Here is a 10,096-nt window from a genome sequence, read left to right as displayed (position 1 = left end):
GTTTATGGTAATCACTTTACAGCCTCTACCAAATGACAAATACATGACAAAATGGGCATGTCACATGTCAGTTTTTTTTAAATACTATTTTCAGTATTTTCATTTTCCGGCTTTATTGGACAGATGAAAGTGTAGCGGCAGACTGGAAACGCGGAAAGAGAGAGGAAAATGACATGCAACAAAGGTCCCACGGCTGGAATCGAACCACAGCTGTTGCAGTTGCATCCCTCATTTGATTTCTCACTGAGAATTAGAGATGAAAAGATTGATACCACCCTCTCTCACATCTGTAAACTAAAAATGAAGCTGTAGCAAGCAGCCCGTTAGCTCAGCTTAGCATAATGAGTAGAAACAGGGGGGCACAGTTAGCCCTGCTCTGTCCAAAGGTCACAAAATCCACCTCCTAGCATATTTAAAGTTCACTTATTCACATGTTTAATCTGTATAAAAAAAGGAATGACAAGTTTACATGGCACACCCTTCCTTAACTCCTTACTCTCAGCAAGAAAGCAACTAAGCATTTTTCCCAAAATGTCAAACTATTATCTAAGTTTGTAAGTGAACTGCATACTGCAATGCCCTCTTCTCCTTAGTAGAAAATGATATGCTTTAGGTCAGTACACATTATGCCTGTTCAATTTGTCACTTTATATGTGCTGAGAACATTTCCACCGGTGACCTCAGCAGAAATTATTTTGGGCAAATCCAAAATCTCAGTGACTGAGAATGGAACCCTGCTGTGATTGAGACTGATAAGACAGGTGTATTGTTATATACCAGTCTTATACCATCTCAACAGTGCTGCTATGCAGTTGCCATCAGAAACACTGGGAAGCTGCACAGGGAGATGTTTTTGGAATCAGGAATTCAGCCAGTGGCCTGGAGAATGAAAATGATGATGCGTGTGGTGTCACAGTTCACACTCATGTTTATACAACTAATTCCCAGCAGGTGAAAAAGACACCACTCTATACCCAGGTCATGTCTCACCTGCTGTCCTCTTAAAGCTTATTTGCACTCTGCTGATGAGCACTAACAGACAACACTGCTTTTAACTCCTTTAGAAACCTATTCAGTGTGCTTGTGCTTGACGCATTTTAGTTACTGTTATTCCAAGTCAATAAGCCATAGAAAACCATGTATTGTACTCTGAGTGGTAACCTGAATGTGAGCTGAGATCAATGTGTGTGGTCAGTCCTGTTTTTGACTTTGCTAGTGGTTGTTGCGACATGTCAGCTGTGTCGGTACACATCCCCCTCACATGAAGTGTTTCCGAAAATGAGGTGATTCAACAGCCTCCCACCAGGAGGAAATACTCTCAATCTGCTGTAGTCCTAACACAGAATTTAATTTTAATTAAATGGTTAATGAGCCATGGGATTAATGCCAATGACTTTTTAAAGCAAACATCTATAAATCATTAAGGGCTCATTTGAAAGGGAGCGCAAGCAGGGCTAACGAGTGTACGTGCCTCCAGCTGCCCACTGCCAGCACCTCTCTCTCTCTAGTACACTGGGCCACATTAGCCTTACCATTGGTCAAATAAATAGCAGACCGAAATGACTGATATGCGCAGTGAATAAACCAACTCTTAAACAGTTAAGATGAAAAATGTACACAAAACAGATGTGCTAATTATATGAAATGAGCTACCGCTGGTAAGTGTGGATATGAGTGTTACTATTGTAACCCATCATAGCTATAGAGCGTTTTCTGCTTTGGGCACAAGTAAGATCCCATGAAATTGTATCATTACCTACCTAATGTGATGTGATGTATTTAAAAATGGTTTGGGCAGGGCATTAGACAGTGAGGGATCAATCAAATGTAAAGCAATGGGCCACCAGATATGGAACAAAACTAGGTCAAAACTTAGTATATGGCTAGACCGTGTATTGTCAATGTGCTTAATTGTGAGCAAATTGTTACAGGGATAGTCAGCGGTGGTGTTTATAATGTAAAAAATAGATATTAAATGTTCATCTGTAGTGGTCCCAGTAATACTTGTTTGTTACTGACGTAGCATATCAGTTATTAGCATAGAAGTTATTGTTCTGGATTACCATCTAGTGCAGTGGTTCCCAACCTGGGGTCCGGGGAGCCCTAAGGGGGGGGCGGCAAAGATCACAGGGGGGGCGCGAGTCTTTATCTGGTTTGAGGTTGAGGTAAAAAAAAAAAATATTTGCACATGTTAAAGAAATTATGATAATACACTAGAATATATAATGTATACAAAAGTCTGTATAAAAACTATATATTTTTGTTCTCACTTAAACTTGTAGGCAGGCTACTTAGTAGGCCAAACCTCCGGGACCTCTTAACCTGGGACCCTGCTGTCATCAGGTCAGCTGCTAGCTGCTAGCTGCTAGCTGCTATCATCATCACTATTTTATGAACGAAACATGGCAGAGAAACGTAAAAGTGCTGATAACTCCTCTGTATCAAAAAAGAAAGTAAGGGACAGTTACCTCAACTTCGGTTTCGGAGGGGGGGCTCAGCTTTTCTTAGACATAAGTAGGGGGGGCGCCAAGGAAAAAAGGTTGGGAACCACTGATCTAGTGCAATTAATTTTACTTTGTTAAACAGACCAGACCTAGGTTTCACCCAGTGACAACCACAGCCTCAAAGGTTGGTCTTGAGGAGCTGCAGCATTTTTTCACGGACAAACTGAAACCTACACTGTACATTAACTACCACCTCACAAATTTACCGTTTACTTCCTCTCAATAACCTCTCAAGAACCCGAAAAATTCCCTTTGGTCCTACAGCCCACTAGTCGCACGTCGTGAAATTACGAATCCCACTATGGCCACGCCAAGACCCACCCTACGAAGCAGCTCGATTGGTTGGGGTTAGGCATTTGACCTTGAGTGGTTAAGGTTAGGATAGCTGATTGGTCAGGGGATAGGACCTGAACAAATGGGGTTACGTTACCTAGCGTAAGCATGGACGCCTGGCCAATAAATGCTATTGAAGGGCAGGTCTTGGCGTGGCCATAGTGGGATTCGTAATATCACTGGTGGACGTCGGACTAGTGGGCTGTAGGACCAAAGGGAATTTTTCGGGTTATTGAGAGGTCGGAACAACGGAGCGTTGGAGAAATGACATGGCACCACACCGGCGTCGGCGGCCATGTTAAGCCATTGTGCTGTCCACACGGGGCTCCGCGAGCCACAAGCAAATGTTCCAAGAAAACCACTGATAATATGTTATAAACAATATAGAAGACATATTATTTAGGACATAAATGATCTGATTCTGATAAATGATAAAATATGCATCCACTGCTTGCCAATCTTTCTTGATTTTCCTGCCCCTTTCCCCCGATGTTTACATGATGAAATATCAAAACCTGCTCGTCCACTTTATTTATTTAGAAATAGCCTCTCACTTCTGTTTGTGAAGCTTTTGTTTCTAAATTACATAGGCCTACTTGTTCCACACATTTAGATGTGTCTGAAGAAAGATCGACAGAGGAGCAGGCAGTCACGCTCGCACACACGTTGGAGTTAATATGCATGAAGTCTACTCTGCCCATGCATTAAACCAGTTGAAACAGGTGGCAGAAACAACACACACGCTGACTTAAGGAAGTTAATCAGCTCATTGATGGGTGATAGCAGAGGTAAAAGCCTGTGTCGCGCAAATACAGTCTGAAAGGGCAACGGCCAATGGGGAAACACCAACACTCACGTCATCCCACTCACTCCCACCAATGGTGAAACTTCATCACTTAGTGACAGAGAGACAGATTTTCGAGGTCCTGGGGCTGGTCCCGCCTGGTTGGTCCAGCCAAAAAAAGAAGGCGAGATTGATCAAATTTGGGACTTGATTGGTTGGACTTGGACTCACTAGTGCAACATGATGTGAGGAAGTCCGGAAGAAGCAGTTTACATACATACATCCATGCCCTGTACCGGGGTTAGCTTCTGTTTCGGGGAAAGGGGGCTTTGCGTTCTCCTTTACCTTGTTAAGGTAAGCTAGGTTAGCCTCCTAGCTTGTGTGTGCTTCTCAAATGTACTTTAAAATTCGTGGGATTTTTCCCTGTAATAAATTGTCCACATATTTTACCACCTTCCACTGCAAGGCACTTGCTTTTATCTGACACAGTCATAATCAAATAGGACCGCCGCTTTCTTCCGACTTTCGGTACCGCCATGATGCCAGGCGAGTGGCACGGACATGTTGTGTTCAATTTGACATGGAATGTCGGAATTTCTGGGTTCCCAGTCGGAAACTATATATGTCTAAGGGAAAAGTCATGGTCGGAAAGATATAACGTTATTTGCTCTATGAAAGAGATCGACAAAGACGAAAACTAAGGACATTTACTCAATAATTTTATTTTATTTTAATCAGTTTTGCAAACAGACATTACAGTTTTAGTTTAGTTATCGTTTTTTTTGTAATGCCTCGTTTTTATTTTTATTTCAGTTAACGACAATGTTTTTTCCCACCTAGTTTTCGTTATTTCGTTCGTTTATTAACGATTCTGTGATGTCCCATCCCTTAACGATTATAACCTTGGCTTCGACAGCACTCTTGGCGTCACTTTTTGGCGCTCTGGGTTGGGACCGATTTGCCTTTTTTTTTTTTACTTGCAGGGTTATACTACCAAGTTGGGTTTAGGAAAAGATCATGGGTGGGGTTACAAAATGTACATGTCATTGACACGTGGGACAAGAACGGGACACAAACCCCGGTCTCCTGGGTAAAAGTCCTGTGTCGTGTGACCCATCCACCCCCCTAACCTCTTTCCTACTACTCGCTAACATTGTCGCTCTTAATACTACGTTATCTCACAGCGCTGTGGTCGAGCTGCTACTATGCCCGGTGCGTTCCATACAGACACTAAAGGGTGATTTTTGAGTCGGTATCCAACACTGGGAACCACTGACCAGAGTTGGGAATGAGAATAGGTTGGGATGAACTTGTAGCATATGTGACTTTTATAGAGGAGACCAGAGTTTGTTTCTTTCACAAACCTGCAATGAATCTGTGCCTTTTTATCAGCCTTAACCACAAATGTTCCTTACCTAACCATTCTGTAGTTGCCAAATGGTTAATTTTGAATTAATTGTAATTTAATTCAATCAATCCTCCAATATTGACTCCAACAAAAGTTGGAAAAAAAAAAATCTTTTACAATCATCTCCGGAAGACCCGTAATCCACCCATATTATTGATATTGGCCACCTCGTCTCACTTTATAGAAGTCTCCTTTAATGCATCAGAATGACTTATTTTAGTTATGCTGTGTAGAGGTGGGCAACATTTGAATTCTAACTATTTAATATGGCAAAGTCAGTGGCTGAGAGCCCCACTGGCCACCTGTAGATGATTTATTTGGCTTGTCCCTCCACTCCAAAGTTTATTGTATTATGAAAAAAAAAATAGATGTAAAATCCCCAGTGGCCTGTGCTAAATTTATCTTAAACCAAATCACTAAAGCCTACTGGTGCTTGACAGTCTGGGCAGGTGCGCAGACTCCTCAGCAATATCCAAGGGAGACCCGCAAGCACTGCTCACCCTTTATGCATTCTTATTTATTAATCTGACTCACTCTCTTCTCTGCTGAAGGCTTGATCTGCTGGAAGTCAAACAATACTTGGTCAAAATGCCCTTTTTTTTGCCTATTTGAAGGCCTCTAGGACTGAGATATAAAATGAGGGATTATTGGCGCTGTTGACCGTGAAACTGCTTTAACGGCTCACCACAGCTGCTTCTATCAATATAGGTTTTCAAAGACATGCAAGGTATGCACTTCACGGCGAATACAGAAGAGTGCCGTTGCCTGGGCATCTGTTGTTGACATTGACACACAACACAATCAGTGTGTGAGCACTCTTAGCAACAGCGCTGTCTACTGAAGTGTTAACTGCCCTGACACTGCTGGTTTGACTGTGTGTCTTGACATGTCTTACTGCGAGTCAACACCCCTAACGCATATTTTTTTTGTTAAATAAATAAAAAGCCCAGGCACGGAATAAACACAGATTCTAAATAGGAGCTGACAGCACCACCTTTTTGGAGACGGAAGCTTCAGTGGAGTTTGTTTGTGTTATTTTTCTTTTTTTCAATTTATTTTTGCTGACAATGGCAGGCAGAGAAGACGGCAGATAAGAGGTCTGGTTTTTTAGTGTCACAGCGTTCCTGTCTAGCACTGCAAGAGTCAGTAGAAGGACTTTGTCCCTTGAGATTAAAGAATGCTTATTAAATGGCAGCACAAAGACAGCGGGCCACTCATGTGGACAGGGCATCTCCAGCATGAAGACAGTGAGGGGGTTTAAGAGCAGAGATGGAGGCTTTAAATATTAATGATGTCCTTTTAGAGATGGAGGTTATTGTTGTTTCATGTGTCAAAATATGTGTGTTTGATCAGGCATAATGACACACTTCCATGGGGATATTCGGAATCATATCAATAGTTTTTTTGTTTTATTTTTTTATTTTTGGCAACATCTTTTAGAATTTTGAAATTGTTCAAAGTGAAACCTTTTTGCCTTCCCAGCACTATAGATGCCAGTGAGAAAAACACACATAAGAAACAGTATGCTGAGCCTAGGGAACAGATGGGGTTTTTAGCTCAGATTTTACATCTAAAAGGACAAAACCACAGCGCCGTGGTTTCACTCAGCTGTCAAAAACTGAGTGACACCGCATTACATGGATGATTACCAATAATTCCCTTGCCAGGAGTCAACTGAAAAGAAGACAACGATGTAATTACAGTCCCCTTTGGCAAACTGCTTTGTCATACAACAGAATAATGATATGCTCTTTTGACACCAAACCAGTGTCTCCGGATCGGTCGGTAATGGCCCTGTAAATCAAAAATGCGACTTTTATAGAATCACACCTGGAGTCCGGACATGCGAGACAGTCAGAAAGTCGTGAAGTATAAAATGATGCTTTCGCTCTGAGGCTCTGGAGCTCGTACTCTGGTGCTTGATCTATGAGATATGTGACAGCTGTAGTGTAGTAGAGTAGACACTCAAAAATACACTTAATAATGTGAAACATTACACACCTGCTGCATAGTCTTTAATTACTATACAGTACACATACTCAAGTGGCAATTAGTGCGATTTTCAATGCCCCATAGCATGAAATTACCATTATATATCTGTGGGGGTTTGACAGCGATCTTGATTACTACCAAATGACTGAAATGTTCTGTAGCCATTTGCTGAGGATTACATCCTTTGAATCACTTCTGCCTGACCGGTGCGGTGGGAGCTCTACCGACCGCTGGGAATTTATAGCCCTGTGTCAGACTGTGCAAGAGTTTGTATTTTATTTCTGCCCAGTGCACAATTGCATTCAGCTCAAACACCTTTGCCCTGTATCTAACCGTGCTACAATGCAAATGATATGAATTCATCCACCATGTCGACTTTAAAGCCTCTATGAATTTTGATGTGATTGTAGCATCTTTCTCTCAGCTCTTGTTCGAAAATGTAGCAATCCTGGTAAAAGTCGGTACAGTCTATGTGTTGCTTTCTGCTCATTCATCTCAGGTTGAGACCCCCAACCATTGGGGGTGTTGGGTCAAAGTTTACCATTTTGAAATTGTACACAATGATTTAAATGGGAATACCGTAACTCCTCAAATAAAAACCGGGGCCTTTAGTTACTTGAACTGCAGAAGGTACCAGGCTTTTATTGAAGCAGGCCTTTATTTCTAATTCCATCTGTTTGATAAGTATAATTGTTTTAAATAAAAATGAAAAGCCATAGCGTTCCAGTGGACAGAGATCATTCATTTTTTAAGAAGCATTTGCAAAAATATCACCATATACAACAAACACCACCATTGTGTCAGTTTGACCCCTGTAAATGTACCGGGTATTTATTTCAAATACAGGTACTACTGTATTGCTGGTAGATTACAATAAGAGCATACAGTAGTTTTGTAAAACACATTGCTGGTTTGCAGCACACCAGTATCTGATTAACGTTACAGACGGTAGCTATTTGATTCTAGCTCCATGCTAACTTTTTTCCTCCCACCTCCAGCTAGCTGTGCTCTGCTCTTGTCAGCTAATCTTGTCAGCTCATCCTTCTGTTTCTTCCAGTATCGGATACTCCTGTGGTCAATGCCGAAATGTCTCGCAGCTTTTTCATCCGAGTTTTCCTCCGTATACTTTAAAACTCTTTGTTTAAATTGTAAATCAAATTTTTGTCTGGGTGCCATGCTCCTCAAGTTCGTTTTCAATGAGTTGTTGAAAAGTCTGTCACTAGCATTAAATGAGACCCGTGTTACATCCAATGTAGCTACTGCCATCTATTGGCACCTGTACTTTACAACAAACTACACTTGGCTGAGTATCAGATACAGCCGCACTGACTAAAATACCGGCAGGACAATAATAATTTACATAAGTACCATAATCCTGAAAAACAAAGTGTGGAAAAAAACATGACAATATTGTTGAATCTGTTAAATTAAATTGGTAGAAATGTACATTACGATGAACTTGAATTTTATTTTTACTTAATATTATATGAAAGGCACTTAGGAGATTATCCACACTAATTTTTCCCTTTATTTGTCCGTGTTGACCACGGCCCAGGCCACTATCAGAGGCCCGGCGTTTAATTGACTACCGGTTTTTATTTGAGGAATTACGGTATACAATGTGCCATTTTCAAATATACTTAAAAATCCTTCGTCTACAGTATGTGTAGCAGTGATGGGGTACTCAAGTGGCTATTGTCTGGTCTGGTGACTCAACTTGGACTTGCGCACTGATGAGTTGGACTTGGACTAGAGGATTAATGGAATCATACTTGAGCATTCATGAAATAGGACGCAGATGTTGGATGAAGTTTCTGACTACTTTTATGTGTAATAGGCGGTGATGGAGTACTCAAGTCATGGACTCGTAAAGGAGTCCGAATCGAGTCGCTATTCTCTGGACTCGTGACTCGGACTCTTCTTTTGGGACTCGGACTTGGAGTCGTACTCGACAGTTGGTGGATGTTAATTGTAGATTTAGAGCAGGCTGCTATTTTGAAAGGTACACATTAACACTTTTGATGTGATATTTTTCCTATGTATGTAGAACTAGTGGGCACAGAATGTACCAGCCCGATGGCAACACCTGAGGCAAGCTTTGAAGGCTTGGGGCTATAACTGGACAGGTCTTTCGTCAAATCGACAACATTGAGAATAGGAACATGAGATGTAATAACAGTCATCACAAAGCTGCAAAATCTGAAAAATGTGGGCAGGTTGGTAATGTATTCATATTTCAGTGCTGTACACCTAGAATCATAGCAAGAATGCATATGTCAACAATCTATATTTGTGCAGTATATTCGGCAGATAATACATGACAAGATTGTAGTTAACATGCAAACTTTGTAATGCCCCAAAGTGGCCAAAAATCAATTAATGGGAGTAAAATTATTTAGGGTTGATTTTTTTGAATTTTTTTATTTATCATGGTCAGTAGAGAAGATAGAGAGAAGGTAGGACATGCACCAATCATCCCAGACTCAAGCAAGAGACCTAGTACTTACAAAGTCAGCATTTTAAACCCCTAGGCCACCCCAAAGACACACCTTTGAGGACAGACTTGTTTTATATACATGTAGAGAAAACCAAAGGATATTGAAGGACCCTCTATTTATGTGAGGCTGGAACAAGAATCCCTGTCCACTACCCACAGCGCTGTCAGAACATTTGTACCCCTGTTGTTTGACACCAATTCACACCTTGTCCCAAGACTTACATAATCATACATGTCTCTAAAATATACTTTTTTCCAAACCTTGGGGAATCTAAACCAGTCAGTCGCACTGATGGAGCTTCTTGGATGTATATTGAGCATTAAAGCATTATTGTCAGTTGCCTGATACCACAAAGCTATTAAATCAGGAAATGTACACCTTAGTTGAAATATTCTAGCAAGTGAGATCTTGACTAATTTAAGCATTTTTATTTTCACTTCATAAATAATATTGCGTACTTTTCTTTGTGGTCTTGGTGACTTCTGGATCGTTGTTCTCAATCACAAATGCAAGGTTGTTTTGGCTGGTGTGGCTTTTGTTTTATTCATTGACTTGCCTTTGCCTCGGTCTTATACTT

Source organism: Sander lucioperca, chromosome 3 (genome assembly GCF_008315115.2).
Source record: "Sander lucioperca isolate FBNREF2018 chromosome 3, SLUC_FBN_1.2, whole genome shotgun sequence".
Lineage (NCBI taxonomy): Eukaryota > Metazoa > Chordata > Actinopteri > Perciformes > Percidae > Sander > Sander lucioperca.
Note: the sequence above shows the minus strand (reverse complement) of the source record.